This window comes from Rhamphochromis longiceps, linkage group LG2 (assembly GCF_057381845.1).
Source record: "Rhamphochromis longiceps isolate RC_006_pf linkage group LG2, R_longiceps_female_GT1.1, whole genome shotgun sequence".
NCBI classification, from domain to species: Eukaryota; Metazoa; Chordata; class Actinopteri; order Cichliformes; family Cichlidae; genus Rhamphochromis; species Rhamphochromis longiceps.
The window spans coordinates 17,248,515-17,270,698 of NC_140558.1; positions in this window are offsets into that span (position 1 = coordinate 17,248,515).

A 22,184-nucleotide genomic window follows, 5' to 3' on the forward strand; every position below is an offset into this window, starting at 1 on the left:
TCTATAAGATAAAGCCATAAACATGTTTGTCTGAGTCTTCTATCAAAAGTTACAGCGATTTATATGAAGTGGTTGAAAAACGCTTTATTTCGCCAAGACAGTGCGTTTCTCACTGTTACATGCATTTGAATGGGAAACTCGCCTGAAACAAAGTATAGGTTTTATTATGTGAATAATTTTAAAATCTTAGCTCAAACGGCTGCAAAACCTGTTTGCCCAGCACGGGGATATTGAGTTCTATAAGATAAAGCCATAAACATGTTTGTCTGAGTCTTCTATCAAAAGTTACAGCGATTTATATGAAGTGGTTGAAAAACGCTTTATTTCGCCAAGACAATGCGTTTCTCACTGTTACATGCATTTGAATGGGAAACTCGCCTGAAACAAAGTATAGGTTTTCATTATGTGAATAATTTTAAAATCTTAGCTCAAACGGCTGCAAAACCTGTTTGCCCAGCACGGGGATATTGAGTTCCATAAGATAAAGCCATAAACATGTTTGTCTGAGTCTTCTATCAAAAGTTACAGCGATTTATATGAAGTTGTTCAAAAATGCTTTATTTCGCCAAGACAATGCGTTTCTCACTGTTACATGCATTTGAATGGGAAACTCGCCTGAAACAAAGTATAGGTTTTCATTATGTGAATAATTTTAAAATATTAGCTCAAACGGCTGCAAAACCTGTTTGCCCAACACGGGGATATTGAGTTCTATAAGATAAAGCCATAAACATGTTTGTCTGAGTCTTCTATCAAAAGTTACAGCGATTTATATGAAGTTGTTCAAAAACGCTTTATTTCGCCAAGACAATGCTTTTCGCACTGTTACATGCATTTGAATGGGAAACTCGCCTGAAACAAAGTATAGGTTTTCATTATGTGAATAATTTTAAAATCTTAGCTCAAACGGCTGCAAAACCTGTTTGCCCAGCACGGGGATATTGAGTTCTATAAGATAAAGCCATAATCATGTTTGTCTGAGTCTTCTATCAAAAGTTACAGCGATTTATATGAAGTGGTTGAAAAACGCTTTATTTCGCCAAGACAGTGCGTTTCTCACTGTTACATGCATTTGAATGGGGAACTCGACCGAAACAAAGTATAGGTTTTCATTATGTGAATAATTTTAAAATCTTAGCTCAAACGGCTGCAAAACCTGTTTGCCCAGCACGGGGACCTTGAGTTCTATAAGATAAAGCCATAAACATGTTTGTCTGAGTCTTCTATCAAAAGTTACAGCTATTTATATGAAGTTGTACAAAAACGCTTTATTTCGCCAAGACAGTGCGTTTCTCACTGTTACATGCATTTGAATGGGGAACTCGACCGAAACAAAGTATAGGTTTTCATTATGTAAATAATTTTAAAATATTAGCTCAAACAGCTGCAAAACCTGTTTTCCCAGCACGGGGACCTTGAGTTCTATAAGATAAAGCCATAAACATGTTTGTCTGAGTCTTCTATCAAAAGTTACAGCGATTTATATGAAGTTGTTCAAAAACGCTTTATTTCGCCAAGACAATGCTTTTCGCACTGTTACATGCATTTGAATGGGAAACTCGCCTGAAACAAAGTATAGGTTTTCATTATGTGAATAATTTTAAAATCTTAGCTCAAACGGCTGCAAAACCTGTTTGCCCAGCACGGGGACCTTGAGTTCTATAAGATAAAGCCATAAACATGTTTGTCTGAGTCTTCTATCAAAAGTTACAGCTATTTATATGAAGTGGTTGAAAAACGCTTTATTTCGCCAAGACAGTGCGTTTCTCACTGTTACATGCATTTGAATGGGAAACTCGCCTGAAACAAAGTATAGGTTTTATTATGTGAATAATTTTAAAATCTTAGCTCAAACGGCTGCAAAACCTGTTTGCCCAGCACGGGGATATTGAGTTCTATAAGATAAAGCCATAAACATGTTTGTCTGAGTCTTCTATCAAAAGTTACAGCGATTTATATGAAGTGGTTGAAAAACGCTTTATTTCGCCAAGACAATGCGTTTCTCACTGTTACATGCATTTGAATGGGAAACTCGCCTGAAACAAAGTATAGGTTTTCATTATGTGAATAATTTTAAAATCTTAGCTCAAACGGCTGCAAAACCTGTTTGCCCAGCACGGGGACCTTGAGTTCTATAAGATAAAGCCATAAACATGTTTGTCTGAGTCTTCTATCAAAAGTTACAGCTATTTATATGAAGTTGTACAAAAACGCTTTATTTCGCCAAGACAGTGCGTTTCTCACTGTTACATGCATTTGAATGGGAAACTCGCCTGAAACAAAGTATAGGTTTTCATTATGTGAATAATTTTAAAATCTTAGCTCAAACGGCTGCAAAACCTGTTTGCCCAGCACGGGGATATTGAGTTCCATAAGATAAAGCCATAAACATGTTTGTCTGAGTCTTCTATCAAAAGTTACAGCGATTTATATGAAGTTGTTCAAAAATGCTTTATTTCGCCAAGACAATGCGTTTCTCACTGTTACATGCATTTGAATGGGAAACTCGCCTGAAACAAAGTATAGGTTTTCATTATGTGAATAATTTTAAAATCTTAGCTCAAACGGCTGCAAAACCTGTTTGCCCAGCACGGGGATATTGAGTTCTATAAGATAAAGCCATAAACATGTTTGTCTGAGTCTTCTATCAAAAGTTACAGCGATTTATATCAAGTGGTTGAAAAACGCTTTATTTCGCCAAGACAATGCGTTTCTCACTGTTACATGCATTTGAATGGGAAACTCGCCTGAAACAAAGTATAGGTTTTCATTATGTGAATAATTTTAAAATCTTAGCTCAAACGGCTGCAAAACCTGTTTGCCCAACACGGGGATATTGAGTTCTATAAGATAAAGCCATAAACATGTTTGTCTGAGTCTTCTATCAAAAGTTACAGCGATTTATATGAAGTTGTTCAAAAACGCTTTATTTCGCCAAGACAATGCTTTTCGCACTGTTACATGCATTTGAATGGGAAACTCGCCTGAAACAAAGTATAGGTTTTCATTATGTGAATAATTTTAAAATCTTAGCTCAAACGGCTGCAAAACCTGTTTGCCCAGCACGGGGATATTGAGTTCTATAAGATAAAGCCATAAACATGTTTGTCTGAGTCTTCTATCAAAAGTTACAGCGATTTATATGAAGTGGTTGAAAAACGCTTTATTTCGCCAAGACAGTGCGTTTCTCACTGTTACATGCATTTGAATGGGGAACTCGACCGAAACAAAGTATAGGTTTTCATTATGTGAATAATTTTAAAATCTTAGCTCAAACGGCTGCAAAACCTGTTTGCCCAGCACGGGGACCTTGAGTTCTATAAGATAAAGCCATAAACATGTTTGTCTGAGTCTTCTATCAAAAGTTACAGCTATTTATATGAAGTTGTACAAAAACGCTTTATTTCGCCAAGACAGTGCGTTTCTCACTGTTACATGCATTTGAATGGGGAACTCGACCGAAACAAAGTATAGGTTTTCATTATGTGAATAATTTTAAAATATTAGCTCAAACGGCTGCAAAACCTGTTTGCCCAGCACGGGGATATTGAGTTCCATAAGATAAAGCCATAAACATGTTTGTCTGAGTCTTCTATCAAAAGTTACAGCGATTTATATGAAGTTGTTCAAAAATGCTTTATTTCGCCAAGACAATGTGTTTCTCACTGTTACATGCATTTGAATGGGAAACTCGCCTGAAACAAAGTATAGGTTTTCATTATGTGAATAATTTTAAAATCTTAGCTCAAACGGCTGCAAAACCTGTTTACCCAGCACGGGGATATAGAGTTCTATAAGATAAAGCCATAAACATGTTTGTCTGAGTCTTCTATCAAAAGTTACAGCGATTTATATGAAGTTGTTCAAAAATGCTTTATTTCGCCAAGACAATGCGTTTCTCACTGTTACATGCATTTGAATGGGAAACTCGCCTGAAACAAAGTATAGGTTTTCATTATGTGAATAATTTTAAAATCTTAGCTCAAACGGCTGCAAAACCTGTTTGCCCAGCACGGGGATATTGAGTTCTATAAGATAAAGCCATAAACATGTTTGTCTGAGTCTTCTATCAAAAGTTACAGCGATTTATATGAAGTTGTTCAAAAACGCTTTATTTCGCCAAGATAGTGTGTTTCTCACTGTTACATGCATTTGAATGGGAAACTCGCCTGAAACAAAGTATAGGTTTTCATTATGTGAATAATTTTAAAATCTTAGCTCAAACGGCTGCAAAACCTGTTTGCCCAGCACGGGGATATTGAGTTCTATAAGATAAAGCCATAAACATGTTTGTCTGAGTCTTCTATCAAAAGTTACAGCGATTTATATGAAGTGGTTGAAAAACGCTTTATTTCGCCAAGACAGTGCGTTTCTCACTGTTACATGCATTTGAATGGGGAACTCGACCGAAACAAAGTATAGGTTTTCATTATGTGAATAACTTGGAAATCTTAGCTCAAACAGCTGCAAAACCTGTTTTCCCAGCACGGGGACTTTGAGTTCTATAAGATAAAGCCATAAACATGTGTATCCGAGTCTTCTATCAAAAGTTACAGCGATTTATATGAAGTTGTACAAAAACGCTTTCTTTCGCCAAGACAGTGCGTTTCTCACTGTTACATGCATTTGAATGGGGAACTCGCCCGAAACAAAGTATAGGTTTTCATTATGTGAATAACTTGGAAATCTTAGCTCAAACAGCTGCAAAACCTGTTTTCCCAGCACGGGGACCTTGAGTTCTATAAGATAAAGCCATAAACATGTTTGTCCGAGTCTTCTATCAAAAGTTACAGCTATTTATATGAAGTTGTACGAAAACGCTTTATTTCGCCAAGACAGTGCGTTTCTCACTGTTACATGCATTTGAATGGGAAACTCGCCCGAAACAAAGTATAGGTTTTCATTATGTGCATAATTTTAAAATCTTAGCTCAAACGGCTGCAAAACCTGTTTGCCCAACACGGGGATATTGAGTTCTATAAGATAAAGCCATAAACATGTTTGTCTGAGTCTTCTATCAAAAGTTACAGCGATTTATATGAAGTTGTTCAAAAACGCTTTATTTCGCCAAGACAATGCTTTTCGCACTGTTACATGCATTTGAATGGGAAACTCGCCTGAAACAAAGTATAGGTTTTCATTATGTGAATAATTTTAAAATCTTAGCTCAAACGGCTGCAAAACCTGTTTGCCCAGCACGGGGATATTGAGTTCTATAAGATAAAGCCATAAACATGTTTGTCTGAGTCTTCTATCAAAAGTTACAGCGATTTATATGAAGTGGTTGAAAAACGCTTTATTTCGCCAAGACAGTGCGTTTCTCACTGTTACATGCATTTGAATGGGAAACTCGCCTGAAACAAAGTATAGGTTTTATTATGTGAATAATTTTAAAATCTTAGCTCAAACGGCTGCAAAACCTGTTTGCCCAGCACGGGGATATTGAGTTCTATAAGATAAAGCCATAAACATGTTTGTCTGAGTCTTCTATCAAAAGTTACAGCGATTTATATGAAGTGGTTGAAAAACGCTTTATTTCGCCAAGACAATGCGTTTCTCACTGTTACATGCATTTGAATGGGAAACTCGCCTGAAACAAAGTATAGGTTTTCATTATGTGAATAATTTTAAAATCTTAGCTCAAACGGCTGCAAAACCTGTTTGCCCAGCACGGGGATATTGAGTTCCATAAGATAAAGCCATAAACATGTTTGTCTGAGTCTTCTATCAAAAGTTACAGCGATTTATATGAAGTTGTTCAAAAATGCTTTATTTCGCCAAGACAATGCGTTTCTCACTGTTACATGCATTTGAATGGGAAACTCGCCTGAAACAAAGTATAGGTTTTCATTATGTGAATAATTTTAAAATCTTAGCTCAAACGGCTGCAAAACCTGTTTGCCCAACACGGGGATATTGAGTTCTATAAGATAAAGCCATAAACATGTTTGTCTGAGTCTTCTATCAAAAGTTACAGCGATTTATATGAAGTTGTTCAAAAACGCTTTATTTCGCCAAGACAATGCTTTTCGCACTGTTACATGCATTTGAATGGGAAACTCGCCTGAAACAAAGTATAGGTTTTCATTATGTGAATAATTTTAAAATCTTAGCTCAAACGGCTGCAAAACCTGTTTGCCCAGCACGGGGATATTGAGTTCTATAAGATAAAGCCATAAACATGTTTGTCTGAGTCTTCTATCAAAAGTTACAGCGATTTATATGAAGTGGTTGAAAAACGCTTTATTTCGCCAAGACAGTGCGTTTCTCACTGTTACATGCATTTGAATGGGGAACTCGACCGAAACAAAGTATAGGTTTTCATTATGTGAATAATTTTAAAATCTTAGCTCAAACGGCTGCAAAACCTGTTTGCCCAGCACGGGGATATTGAGTTCCATAAGATAAAGCCATAAACATGTTTGTCTGAGTCTTCTATCAAAAGTTACAGCGATTTATATGAAGTTGTTCAAAAACGCTTTATTTCGCCAAGACAATGCTTTTCGCACTGTTACATGCATTTGAATGGGAAACTCGCCTGAAACAAAGTATAGGTTTTCATTATGTGAATAATTTTAAAATCTTAGCTCAAACGGCTGCAAAACCTGTTTGCCCAGCACGGGGATATTGAGTTCTATAAGATAAAGCCATAAACATGTTTGTCTGAGTCTTCTATCAAAAGTTACAGCGATTTATATGAAGTGGTTGAAAAACGCTTTATTTCGCCAAGACAGTGCGTTTCTCACTGTTACATGCATTTGAATGGGAAACTCGCCTGAAACAAAGTATAGGTTTTATTATGTGAATAATTTTAAAATCTTAGCTCAAACGGCTGCAAAACCTGTTTGCCCAGCACGGGGATATTGAGTTCTATAAGATAAAGCCATAAACATGTTTGTCTGAGTCTTCTATCAAAAGTTACAGCGATTTATATGAAGTGGTTGAAAAACGCTTTATTTCGCCAAGACAATGCGTTTCTCACTGTTACATGCATTTGAATGGGAAACTCGCCTGAAACAAAGTATAGGTTTTCATTATGTGAATAATTTTAAAATCTTAGCTCAAACGGCTGCAAAACCTGTTTGCCCAGCACGGGGATATTGAGTTCCATAAGATAAAGCCATAAACATGTTTGTCTGAGTCTTCTATCAAAAGTTACAGCGATTTATATGAAGTTGTTCAAAAATGCTTTATTTCGCCAAGACAATGCGTTTCTCACTGTTACATGCATTTGAATGGGAAACTCGCCTGAAACAAAGTATAGGTTTTCATTATGTGAATAATTTTAAAATCTTAGCTCAAACGGCTGCAAAACCTGTTTGCCCAACACGGGGATATTGAGTTCTATAAGATAAAGCCATAAACATGTTTGTCTGAGTCTTCTATCAAAAGTTACAGCGATTTATATGAAGTTGTTCAAAAACGCTTTATTTCGCCAAGACAATGCTTTTCGCACTGTTACATGCATTTGAATGGGAAACTCGCCTGAAACAAAGTATAGGTTTTCATTATGTGAATAATTTTAAAATCTTAGCTCAAACGGCTGCAAAACCTGTTTGCCCAGCACGGGGACCTTGAGTTCTATAAGATAAAGCCATAAACATGTTTGTCTGAGTCTTCTATCAAAAGTTACAGCTATTTATATGAAGTTGTACAAAAACGCTTTATTTCGCCAAGACAGTGCGTTTCTCACTGTTACATGCATTTGAATGGGGAACTCGACCGAAACAAAGTATAGGTTTTCATTATGTGAATAATTTTAAAATATTAGCTCAAACAGCTGCAAAACCTGTTTTCCCAGCACGGGGACCTTGAGTTCTATAAGATAAAGCCATAAACATGTTTGTCTGAGTCTTCTATCAAAAGTTACAGCGATTTATATGAAGTTGTTCAAAAACGCTTTATTTCGCCAAGACAATGCTTTTCGCACTGTTACATGCATTTGAATGGGAAACTCGCCTGAAACAAAGTATAGGTTTTCATTATGTGAATAATTTTAAAATCTTAGCTCAAACGGCTGCAAAACCTGTTTGCCCAGCACGGGGATATTGAGTTCTATAAGATAAAGCCATAAACATGTTTGTCTGAGTCTTCTATCAAAAGTTACAGCGATTTATATGAAGTGGTTGAAAAACGCTTTATTTCGCCAAGACAGTGCGTTTCTCACTGTTACATGCATTTGAATGGGAAACTCGCCTGAAACAAAGTATAGGTTTTATTATGTGAATAATTTTAAAATCTTAGCTCAAACGGCTGCAAAACCTGTTTGCCCAGCACGGGGATATTGAGTTCTATAAGATAAAGCCATAAACATGTTTGTCTGAGTCTTCTATCAAAAGTTACAGCGATTTATATGAAGTGGTTGAAAAACGCTTTATTTCGCCAAGACAATGCGTTTCTCACTGTTACATGCATTTGAATGGGAAACTCGCCTGAAACAAAGTATAGGTTTTCATTATGTGAATAATTTTAAAATCTTAGCTCAAACGGCTGCAAAACCTGTTTGCCCAGCACGGGGACCTTGAGTTCTATAAGATAAAGCCATAAACATGTTTGTCTGAGTCTTCTATCAAAAGTTACAGCGATTTATATGAAGTGGTTGAAAAACGCTTTACTTCGCCAAGACAATGCGTTTCTCACTGTTACATGCATTTGAATGGGAAACTCGCCTGAAACAAAGTATAGGTTTTCATTATGTGAATAATTTTAAAATCTTAGCTCAAACGGCTGCAAAACCTGTTTGCCCAGCACGGGGATATTGAGTTCCATAAGATAAAGCCATAAACATGTTTGTCTGAGTCTTCTATCAAAAGTTACAGCGATTTATATGAAGTTGTTCAAAAACGCTTTATTTCGCCAAGACAATGCGTTTCTCACTGTTACATGCATTTGAATGGGAAACTCGCCTGAAACAAAGTATAGGTTTTCATTATGTGAATAATTTTAAAATCTTAGCTCAAACGGCTGCAAAACCTGTTTGCCCAGCACGGGGATATTGAGTTCTATAAGATAAAGCCATAAACATGTTTGTCTGAGTCTTCTATCAAAAGTTACAGCGATTTATATCAAGTGGTTGAAAAACGCTTTATTTCGCCAAGACAGTGTGTTTCTCACCGTTACATGCATTTGAATGGGAAACTCGCCTGAAACAAAGTATAGGTTTTATTATGTGAATAATTTTAAAATCTTAGCTCAAACGGCTGCAAAACCTGTTTGCCCAGCACGGGGATATTGAGTTCTATAAGATAAAGCCATAAACATGTTTGTCTGAGTCTTCTATCAAAAGTTACAGCGATTTATATGAAGTGGTTGAAAAACGCTTTACTTCGCCAAGACAATGCGTTTCTCACTGTTACATGCATTTGAATGGGAAACTCGCCTGAAACAAAGTATAGGTTTTCATTATGTGAATAATTTTAAAATCTTAGCTCAAACGGCTGCAAAACCTGTTTGCCCAGCACGGGGATATTGAGTTCCATAAGATAAAGCCATAAACATGTTTGTCTGAGTCTTCTATCAAAAGTTACAGCGATTTATATGAAGTTGTTCAAAAATGCTTTATTTCGCCAAGACAATGCGTTTCTCACTGTTACATGCATTTGAATGGGGAACTCGACCGAAACAAAGTATAGGTTTTCATTATGTGAATAATTTTAAAATATTAGCTCAAACAGCTGCAAAACCTGTTTTCCCAGCACGGGGACCTTGAGTTCTATAAGATAAAGCCATAAACATGTTTGTCTGAGTCTTCTATCAAAAGTTACAGCGATTTATATGAAGTGGTTGAAAAACGCTTTATTTCGCCAAGACAATGCGTTTCTCACTGTTACATGCATTTGAATGGGAAACTCGCCTGAAACAAAGTATAGGTTTTCATTATGTGAATAATTTTAAAATCTTAGCTCAAACGGCTGCAAAACCTGTTTGCCCAGCACGGGGATATTGAGTTCTATAAGATAAAGCCATAAACATGTTTGTCTGAGTCTTCTATCAAAAGTTACAGCGATTTATATGAAGTGGTTGAAAAACGCTTTATTTCGCCAAGACAGTGCGTTTCTCACTGTTACATGCATTTGAATGGGGAACTCGACCGAAACAAAGTATAGGTTTTCATTATGTGAATAATTTTAAAATCTTAGCTCAAACGGCTGCAAAACCTGTTTGCCCAGCACGGGGACCTTGAGTTCTATAAGATAAAGCCATAAACATGTTTGTCTGAGTCTTCTATCAAAAGTTACAGCTATTTATATGAAGTTGTACAAAAACGCTTTATTTCGCCAAGACAGTGCGTTTCTCACTGTTACATGCATTTGAATGGGGAACTCGACCGAAACAAAGTATAGGTTTTCATTATGTGAATAATTTTAAAATATTAGCTCAAACAGCTGCAAAACCTGTTTTCCCAGCACGGGGACCTTGAGTTCTATAAGATAAAGCCATAAACATGTTTGTCTGAGTCTTCTATCAAAAGTTACAGCGATTTATATGAAGTGGTTGAAAAACGCTTTATTTCGCCAAGACAATGCGTTTCTCACTGTTACATGCATTTGAATGGGAAACTCGCCTGAAACAAAGTATAGGTTTTCATTATGTGAATAATTTTAAAATCTTAGCTCAAACGGCTGCAAAACCTGTTTGCCCAGCACGGGGATATTGAGTTCCATAAGATAAAGCCATAAACATGTTTGTCTGAGTCTTCTATCAAAAGTTACAGCGATTTATATGAAGTTGTTCAAAAATGCTTTATTTCGCCAAGACAATGTGTTTCTCACTGTTACATGCATTTGAATGGGAAACTCGCCTGAAACAAAGTATAGGTTTTCATTATGTGAATAATTTTAAAATCTTAGCTCAAACGGCTGCAAAACCTGTTTACCCAGCACGGGGATATAGAGTTCTATAAGATAAAGCCATAAACATGTTTGTCTGAGTCTTCTATCAAACGTTACAGCGATTTATATGAAGTTGTTCAAAAACGCTTTATTTCGCCAAGACAATGCGTTTCTCACTGTTACATGCATTTGAATGGGAAACACCCGAGACAAAGTATAGGTTTTCATTATGTGAATAATTTTAAAATCTTAGCTCAAACGGCTGCAAAACCTGTTTGCCCAGCACGGGGATATTGAGTTCTATAAGATAAAGCCATAAACATGTTTGTCTGAGTCTTCTATCAAAAGTTACAGCGATTTATATGAAGTTGTTCAAAAACGCTTTATTTCGCCAAGACAATGCGTTTCTCACTGTTACATGCATTTGAATGGGAAACTCGCCTGAAACAAAGTATAGGTTTTCATTATGTGAATAATTTTAAAATCTTAGCTCAAACGGCTGCAAAACCTGTTTGCCCAGCACGGGGATATTGAGTTCTATAAGATAAAGCCATAAACATGTTTGTCTGAGTCTTCTATCAAAAGTTACAGCGATTTATATGAAGTGGTTGAAAAACGCTTTATTTCGCCAAGACAGTGCGTTTCTCACTGTTACATGCATTTGAATGGGGAACTCGACCGAAACAAAGTATAGGTTTTCATTATGTGAATAACTTGGAAATCTTAGCTCAAACAGCTGCAAAACCTGTTTTCCCAGCACGGGGACTTTGAGTTCTATAAGATAAAGCCATAAACATGTGTATCCGAGTCTTCTATCAAAAGTTACAGCGATTTATATGAAGTTGTACAAAAACGCTTTCTTTCGCCAAGACAGTGCGTTTCTCACTGTTACATGCATTTGAATGGGGAACTCGCCCGAAACAAAGTATAGGTTTTCATTATGTGTATAACTTGGAAATCTTAGCTCAAACAGCTGCAAATCCTGTTTTCCCAGCACGGGGACCTTGAGTTCTATAAGATAAAGCCATAAACATGTTTGTCCGAGTCTTCTATCAAAAGTTACAGCTATTTATATGAAGTTGTACGAAAACGCTTTATTTCGCCAAGACAGTGCGTTTCTCACTGTTACATGCATTTGAATGGGAAACTCGCCCGAAACAAAGTATAGGTTTTCATTATGTGCATAATTTTAAAATCTTAGCTCAAACGGCTGCAAAACCTGTTTGCCCAACACGGGGATATTGAGTTCTATAAGATAAAGCCATAAACATGTTTGTCTGAGTCTTCTATCAAAAGTTACAGCGATTTATATGAAGTTGTTCAAAAACGCTTTATTTCGCCAAGACAATGCTTTTCGCACTGTTACATGCATTTGAATGGGAAACTCGCCTGAAACAAAGTATAGGTTTTCATTATGTGAATAATTTTAAAATCTTAGCTCAAACGGCTGCAAAACCTGTTTGCCCAGCACGGGGACCTTGAGTTCTATAAGATAAAGCCATAAACATGTTTGTCTGAGTCTTCTATCAAAAGTTACAGCGATTTATATGAAGTTGTTCAAAAACGCTTTATTTCGCCAAGACAGTGCGTTTCTCACTGTTACATGCATTTGAATGGGGAACTCGACCGAAACAAAGTATAGGTTTTCATTATGTGAATAACTTGGAAATCTTAGCTCAAACGGCTGCAAAACCTGTTTTGCCAGCACGGGGACCTTGAGTTCTATAAGATAAAGCCATAAACATGTGTATCCGAGTCTTCTATCAAAAGTTACAGCTATTTATATGAAGTTGTACAAAAACGCTTTCTTTCGCCAAGACAGTGCGTTTCTCACTGTTACATGCATTTGAATGGGGAACTCGACCGAAACAAAGTATAGGTTTTCATTATGTGAATAATTTTAAAATCTTAGCTCAAACGGCTGCAAAACCTGTTTTCCCAGCACGGGGACCTTGAGTTCTATAAGATAAAGCCATAAACATGTTTGTCTGAGTCTTCTATCAAAAGTTACAGCGATTTATATGAAGTTGTTCAAAAACGCTTTATTTCGCCAAGACAATGCGTTTCTCACTGTTACATGCATTTGAATGGGAAACTCGCCTGAAACAAAGTATAGGTTTTCATTATGTGAATAATTTTAAAATCTTAGCTCAAACGGCTGCAAAACCTGTTTGCCCAGCACGGGGATATTGAGTTCTATAAGATAAAGCCATAAACATGTTTGTCTGAGTCTTCTATCAAAAGTTACAGCGATTTATATGAAGTTGTACAAAAACGCTTTATTTCGCCAAGACAATGCGTTTCTCACTGTTACATGCATTTGAATGGGAAACTCGCCTGAGACAAAGTATAGGTTTTCATTATGTGAATAATTTTAAAATCTTAGCTCAAACGGCTGCAAAACCTGTTTGCCCAGCACGGGGATATTGAGTTCTATAAGATAAAGCCATAAACATGTTTGTCTGAGTCTTCTATCAAAAGTTACAGCGATTTATATCAAGTGGTTGAAAAACGCTTTATTTCGCCAAGACAATGCGTTTCTCACTGTTACATGCATTTGAATGGGAAACTCGCCTGAAACAAAGTATAGGTTTTCATTATGTGCATAATTTTAAAATCTTAGCTCAAACGGCTGCAAAACCTGTTTGCCCAGCACGGGGATATTGAGTTCTATAAGATAAAGCCATAAACATGTTTGTCTGAGTCTTCTATCAAAAGTTACAGCGATTTATATGAAGTTGTTCAAAAACGCTTTATTTCGCCAAGACAATGCTTTTCGCACTGTTACATGCATTTGAATGGGAAACTCGCCTGAAACAAAGTATAGGTTTTCATTATGTGAATAATTTTAAAATATTAGCTCAAACGGCTGCAAAACCTGTTTTCCCAGCACGGGGATATTGAGTTCTATAAGATAAAGCCATAAACATGTTTGTCTGAGTCTTCTATCAAAAGTTACAGCTATTTATATGAAGTTGTACAAAAACGCTTTATTTCGCCAAGACAATGCTTTTCGCACTGTTACATGCATTTGAATGGGAAACTCGCCTGAAACAAAGTATAGGTTTTCATTATGTGAATAATTTTAAAATCTTAGCTCAAACGGCTGCAAAACCTGTTTGCCCAGCACGGGGATATAGAGTTCTATAAGATAAAGCCATAAACATGTTTGTCTGAGTCTTCTATCAAAAGTTACAGCGATTTATATGAAGTTGTTCAAAAACGCTTTATTTCGCCAAGACAATGCGTTTCTCACTGTTACATGCATTTGAATGGGGAACTCGCCTGAGACAAAGTATAGGTTTTCATTATGTGAATAATTTTAAAATCTTAGCTCAAACAGCTGCAAATCCTGTTTTCCCAGCACGGGGACCTTGAGTTCTATAAGATAAAGCCATAAACATGTGTATCCGAGTCTTCTATCAAAAGTTACAGCTATTTATATGAAGTTGTTCAAAAACGCTTTATTTCGCCAAGACAGTGCGTTTCTCACTGTTACATGCATTTGAATGGGGAACTCGACCGAAACAAAGTATAGGTTTTCATTATGTGAATAATTTTAAAATATTAGCTCAAACGGCTGCAAAACCTGTTTTCCCAGCACGGGGACCTTGAGTTCTATAAGATAAAGCCATAAACATGTTTGTCTGAGTCTTCTATCAAAAGTTACAGCTATTTATATGAAGTTGTACAAAAACGCTTTATTTCGCCAAGACAGTGCGTTTCTCACTGTTACATGCATTTGAATGGGGAACTCGACCGAAACAAAGTATAGGTTTTCATTATGTGTATAACTTGAAAATCTTAGCTCAAACAGCTGCAAATCCTGTTTTCCCAACACGGGGACATTGAGTTCTATAAGATAAAGCCATAAACATGTGTATCCGAGTCTTCTATCAAAAGTTACAGCTATTTATATGAAGTTGTACAAAAACGCTTTCTTTCGCCAAGACAGTGCGTTTCTCACTGTTACATGCATTTGAATGGGGAACTCGACCGAAACAAAGTATAGGTTTTCATTATGTGAATAATTTTAAAATCTTAGCTCAAACGGCTGCAAAACCTGTTTTCCCAGCACGGGGATATAGAGTTCTATAAGATAAAGCCATAAACATGTTTGTCTGAGTCTTCTATCAAAAGTTACAGCGATTTATATGAAGTGGTTGAAAAACGCTTTATTTCGCCAAGACAGTGCGTTTCTCACTGTTACATGCATTTGAATGGGGAACTCGACCGAAACAAAGTATAGGTTTTCATTATGTGAATAATTTTAAAATATTAGCTCAAACGGCTGCAAAACCTGTTTGCCCAGCACGGGGACCTTGAGTTCTATAAGATAAAGCCATAAACATGTTTGTCTGAGTCTTCTATCAAAAGTTACAGCTATTTATATGAAGTTGTACAAAAACGCTTTATTTCGCCAAGACAGTGCGTTTCTCACTGTTACATGCATTTGAATGGGGAACTCGACCGAAACAAAGTATAGGTTTTCATTATGTGAATAATTTTAAAATATTAGCTCAAACGGCTGCAAAACCTGTTTTCCCAGCACGGGGACCTTGAGTTCTATAAGATAAAGCCATAAACATGTTTGTCTGAGTCTTCTATCAAAAGTTACAGCTATTTATATGAAGTTGTACAAAAACGCTTTATTTCGCCAAGACAGTGCGTTTCTCACTGTTACATGCATTTGAATGGGGAACTCGACCGAAACAAAGTATAGGTTTTCATTATGTGTATAACTTGAAAATCTTAGCTCAAACAGCTGCAAATCCTGTTTTCCCAACACGGGGACATTGAGTTCTATAAGATAAAGCCATAAACATGTGTATCCGAGTCTTCTATCAAAAGTTACAGCTATTTATATGAAGTTGTACAAAAACGCTTTCTTTCGCCAAGACAGTGCGTTTCTCACTGTTACATGCATTTGAATGGGGAACTCGACCGAAACAAAGTATAGGTTTTCATTATGTGAATAATTTTAAAATCTTAGCTCAAACGGCTGCAAAACCTGTTTTCCCAGCACGGGGATATAGAGTTCTATAAGATAAAGCCATAAACATGTTTGTCTGAGTCTTCTATCAAAAGTTACAGCGATTTATATGAAGTGGTTGAAAAACGCTTTATTTCGCCAAGACAGTGCGTTTCTCACTGTTACATGCATTTGAATGGGGAACTCGACCGAAACAAAGTATAGGTTTTCATTATGTGAATAATTTTAAAATATTAGCTCAAACGGCTGCAAAACCTGTTTGCCCAGCACGGGGACCTTGAGTTCTATAAGATAAAGCCATAAACATGTTTGTCTGAGTCTTCTATCAAAAGTTACAGCTATTTATATGAAGTTGTACAAAAACGCTTTATTTCGCCAAGACAGTGCGTTTCTCACTGTTACATGCATTTGAATGGGGAACTCGACCGAAACAAAGTATAGGTTTTCATTATGTGAATAATTTTAAAATATTAGCTCAAACAGCTGCAAAACCTGTTTTCCCAGCACGGGGACCTTGAGTTCTATAAGATAAAGCCATAAACATGTTTGTCTGAGTCTTCTATCAAAAGTTACAGCGATTTATATGAAGTGGTTGAAAAACGCTTTATTTCGCCAAGACAGTGCGTTTCTCACTGTTACATGCATTTGAATGGGGAACTCGACCGAAACAAAGTATAGGTTTTCATTATGTGAATAATTTTAAAATATTAGCTCAAACAGCTGCAAAACCTGTTTTCCCAGCACGGGGACCTTGAGTTCTATAAGATAAAGCCATAAACATGTTTGTCTGAGTCTTCTATCAAAAGTTACAGCGATTTATATGAAGTTGTTCAAAAACGCTTTATTTCGCCAAGACAATGCGTTTCTCACTGTTACATGCATTTGAATGGGGAACTCGCCTGAGACAAAGTATAGGTTTTCATTATGTGAATAATTTTAAAATCTTAGCTCAAACAGCTGCAAATCCTGTTTTCCCAGCACGGGGACCTTGAGTTCTATAAGATAAAGCCATAAACATGTGTATCCGAGTCTTCTATCAAAAGTTACAGCTATTTATATGAAGTTGTTCAAAAACGCTTTATTTCGCCAAGACAGTGCGTTTCTCACTGTTACATGCATTTGAATGGGGAACTCGACCGAAACAAAGTATAGGTTTTCATTATGTGCATAATTTTAAAATATTAGCTCAAATGGCTGCAAAACCTGTTTTCCCAGCACGGGGACCTTGAGTTCTATAAGATAAAGCCATAAACATGTTTGTCTGAGTCTTCTATCAAAAGTTACAGCTATTTATATGAAGTTGTACAAAAACGCTTTATTTCGCCAAGACAGTGCGTTTCTCACTGTTACATGCATTTGAATGGGGAACTCGACCGAAACAAAGTATAGGTTTTCATTATGTGTATAACTTGAAAATCTTAGCTCAAACAGCTGCAAATCCTGTTTTCCCAGCACGGGGATATTGAGTTCTATAAGATAAAGCCATAAACATGTGTATCCGAGTCTTCTATCAAAAGTTACAGCTATTTATATGAAGTTGTACAAAAACGCTTTCTTTCGCCAAGACAGTGCGTTTCTCACTGTTACATGCATTTGAATGGGGAACTCGACCGAAACAAAGTATAGGTTTTCATTATGTGAATAATTTTAAAATCTTAGCTCAAACGGCTGCAAAACCTGTTTGCCCAGCACGGGGATATTGAGTTCTATAAGATAAAGCCATAAACATGTTTGTCTGAGTCTTCTATCAAAAGTTACAGCGATTTATATGAAGTGGTTGAAAAACGCTTTATTTCGCCAAGACAGTGCGTTTCTCACTGTTACATGCATTTGAATGGGAAACTCGCCTGAAACAAAGTATAGGTTTTATTATGTGAATAATTTTAAAATCTTAGCTCAAACGGCTGCAAAACCTGTTTGCCCAGCACGGGGATATTGAGTTCTATAAGATAAAGCCATAAACATGTTTGTCTGAGTCTTCTATCAAAAGTTACAGCGATTTATATGAAGTGGTTGAAAAACGCTTTATTTCGCCAAGACAATGCGTTTCTCACTGTTACATGCATTTGAATGGGAAACTCGCCTGAAACAAAGTATAGGTTTTCATTATGTGAATAATTTTAAAATCTTAGCTCAAACGGCTGCAAAACCTGTTTGCCCAGCACGGGGATATTGAGTTCCATAAGATAAAGCCATAAACATGTTTGTCTGAGTCTTCTATCAAAAGTTACAGCGATTTATATGAAGTTGTTCAAAAATGCTTTATTTCGCCAAGACAATGCGTTTCTCACTGTTACATGCATTTGAATGGGAAACTCGCCTGAAACAAAGTATAGGTTTTCATTATGTGAATAATTTTAAAATCTTAGCTCAAACGGCTGCAAAACCTGTTTGCCCAGCACGGGGATATTGAGTTCTATAAGATAAAGCCATAAACATGTTTGTCTGAGTCTTCTATCAAAAGTTACAGCGATTTATATGAAGTGGTTGAAAAACGCTTTATTTCGCCAAGACAGTGCGTTTCTCACTGTTACATGCATTTGAATGGGGAACTCGACCGAAACAAAGTATAGGTTTTCATTATGTGAATAATTTTAAAATCTTAGCTCAAACGGCTGCAAAACCTGTTTGCCCAGCACGGGGACCTTGAGTTCTATAAGATAAAGCCATAAACATGTTTGTCTGAGTCTTCTATCAAAAGTTACAGCTATTTATATGAAGTTGTACAAAAACGCTTTATTTCGCCAAGACAGTGCGTTTCTCACTGTTACATGCATTTGAATGGGGAACTCGACCGAAACAAAGTATAGGTTTTCATTATGTGAATAATTTTAAAATCTTAGCTCAAACAGCTGCAAAACCTGTTTTCCCAGCACGGGGACCTTGAGTTCTATAAGATAAAGCCATAAACATGTTTGTCTGAGTCTTCTATCAAAAGTTACAGCGATTTATATGAAGTTGTTCAAAAACGCTTTATTTCGCCAAGACAATGCTTTTCGCACTGTTACATGCATTTGAATGGGAAACTCGCCTGAAACAAAGTATAGGTTTTCATTATGTGAATAATTTTAAAATCTTAGCTCAAACGGCTGCAAAACCTGTTTGCCCAGCACGGGGATATTGAGTTCTATAAGATAAAGCCATAAACATGTTTGTCTGAGTCTTCTATCAAAAGTTACAGCGATTTATATGAAGTGGTTGAAAAACGCTTTATTTCGCCAAGACAGTGCGTTTCTCACTGTTACATGCATTTGAATGGGAAACTCGCCTGAAACAAAGTATAGGTTTTATTATGTGAATAATTTTAAAATCTTAGCTCAAACGGCTGCAAAACCTGTTTGCCCAGCACGGGGATATTGAGTTCTATAAGATAAAGCCATAAACATGTTTGTCTGAGTCTTCTATCAAAAGTTACAGCGATTTATATGAAGTGGTTGAAAAACGCTTTATTTCGCCAAGACAATGCGTTTCTCACTGTTACATGCATTTGAATGGGAAACTCGCCTGAAACAAAGTATAGGTTTTCATTATGTGAATAATTTTAAAATCTTAGCTCAAACGGCTGCAAAACCTGTTTGCCCAGCACGGGGACCTTGAGTTCTATAAGATAAAGCCATAAACATGTTTGTCTGAGTCTTCTATCAAAAGTTACAGCTATTTATATGAAGTTGTACAAAAACGCTTTATTTCGCCAAGACAGTGCGTTTCTCACTGTTACATGCATTTGAATGGGGAACTCGACCGAAACAAAGTATAGGTTTTCATTATGTGAATAATTTTAAAATATTAGCTCAAACAGCTGCAAAACCTGTTTTCCCAGCACGGGGACCTTGAGTTCTATAAGATAAAGCCATAAACATGTTTGTCTGAGTCTTCTATCAAAAGTTACAGCGATTTATATGAAGTGGTTGAAAAACGCTTTATTTCGCCAAGACAATGCGTTTCTCACTGTTACATGCATTTGAATGGGAAACTCGCCTGAAACAAAGTATAGGTTTTCATTATGTGAATAATTTTAAAATCTTAGCTCAAACGGCTGCAAAACCTGTTTGCCCAGCACGGGGATATTGAGTTCCATAAGATAAAGCCATAAACATGTTTGTCTGAGTCTTCTATCAAAAGTTACAGCGATTTATATGAAGTTGTTCAAAAACGCTTTATTTCGCCAAGACAATGCTTTTCGCACTGTTACATGCATTTGAATGGGAAACTCGCCTGAAACAAAGTATAGGTTTTCATTATGTGAATAATTTTAAAATCTTAGCTCAAACGGCTGCAAAACCTGTTTGCCCAGCACGGGGATATTGAGTTCTATAAGATAAAGCCATAAACATGTTTGTCTGAGTCTTCTATCAAAAGTTACAGCGATTTATATGAAGTGGTTGAAAAACGCTTTATTTCGCCAAGACAGTGCGTTTCTCACTGTTACATGCATTTGAATGGGGAACTCGACCGAAACAAAGTATAGGTTTTCATTATGTGAATAATTTTAAAATCTTAGCTCAAACGGCTGCAAAACCTGTTTGCCCAGCACGGGGACCTTGAGTTCTATAAGATAAAGCCATAAACATGTTTGTCTGAGTCTTCTATCAAAAGTTACAGCTATTTATATGAAGTTGTACAAAAACGCTTTATTTCGCCAAGACAGTGCGTTTCTCACTGTTACATGCATTTGAATGGGGAACTCGACCGAAACAAAGTATAGGTTTTCATTATGTGAATAATTTTAAAATATTAGCTCAAACAGCTGCAAAACCTGTTTTCCCAGCACGGGGACCTTGAGTTCTATAAGATAAAGCCATAAACATGTTTGTCTGAGTCTTCTATCAAAAGTTACAGCGATTTATATGAAGTGGTTGAAAAACGCTTTATTTCGCCAAGACAATGCGTTTCTCACTGTTACATGCATTTGAATGGGAAACTCGCCTGAAACAAAGTATAGGTTTTCATTATGTGAATAATTTTAAAATCTTAGCTCAAACGGCTGCAAAACCTGTTTGCCCAGCACGGGGATATTGAGTTCCATAAGATAAAGCCATAAACATGTTTGTCTGAGTCTTCTATCAAAAGTTACAGCGATTTATATGAAGTTGTTCAAAAATGCTTTATTTCGCCAAGACAATGTGTTTCTCACTGTTACATGCATTTGAATGGGAAACTCGCCTGAAACAAAGTATAGGTTTTCATTATGTGAATAATTTTAAAATCTTAGCTCAAACGGCTGCAAAACCTGTTTACCCAGCACGGGGATATAGAGTTCTATAAGATAAAGCCATAAACATGTTTGTCTGAGTCTTCTATCAAACGTTACAGCGATTTATATGAAGTTGTTCAAAAACGCTTTATTTCGCCAAGACAATGCGTTTCTCACTGTTACATGCATTTGAATGGGAAACACCCGAGACAAAGTATAGGTTTTCATTATGTGAATAATTTTAAAATCTTAGCTCAAACGGCTGCAAAACCTGTTTGCCCAGCACGGGGATATTGAGTTCTATAAGATAAAGCCATAAACATGTTTGTCTGAGTCTTCTATCAAAAGTTACAGCGATTTATATGAAGTTGTTCAAAAACGCTTTATTTCGCCAAGACAATGCGTTTCTCACTGTTACATGCATTTGAATGGGAAACTCGCCTGAAACAAAGTATAGGTTTTCATTATGTGAATAATTTTAAAATCTTAGCTCAAACGGCTGCAAAACCTGTTTGCCCAGCACGGGGATATTGAGTTCTATAAGATAAAGCCATAAACATGTTTGTCTGAGTCTTCTATCAAAAGTTACAGCGATTTATATGAAGTGGTTGAAAAACGCTTTATTTCGCCAAGACAGTGCGTTTCTCACTGTTACATGCATTTGAATGGGGAACTCGACCGAAACAAAGTATAGGTTTTCATTATGTGAATAACTTGGAAATCTTAGCTCAAACAGCTGCAAAACCTGTTTTCCCAGCACGGGGACTTTGAGTTCTATAAGATAAAGCCATAAACATGTGTATCCGAGTCTTCTATCAAAAGTTACAGCGATTTATATGAAGTTGTACAAAAACGCTTTCTTTCGCCAAGACAGTGCGTTTCTCACTGTTACATGCATTTGAATGGGGAACTCGCCCGAAACAAAGTATAGGTTTTCATTATGTGTATAACTTGGAAATCTTAGCTCAAACAGCTGCAAATCCTGTTTTCCCAGCACGGGGACCTTGAGTTCTATAAGATAAAGCCATAAACATGTTTGTCCGAGTCTTCTATCAAAAGTTACAGCTATTTATATGAAGTTGTACGAAAACGCTTTATTTCGCCAAGACAGTGCGTTTCTCACTGTTACATGCATTTGAATGGGAAACTCGCCCGAAACAAAGTA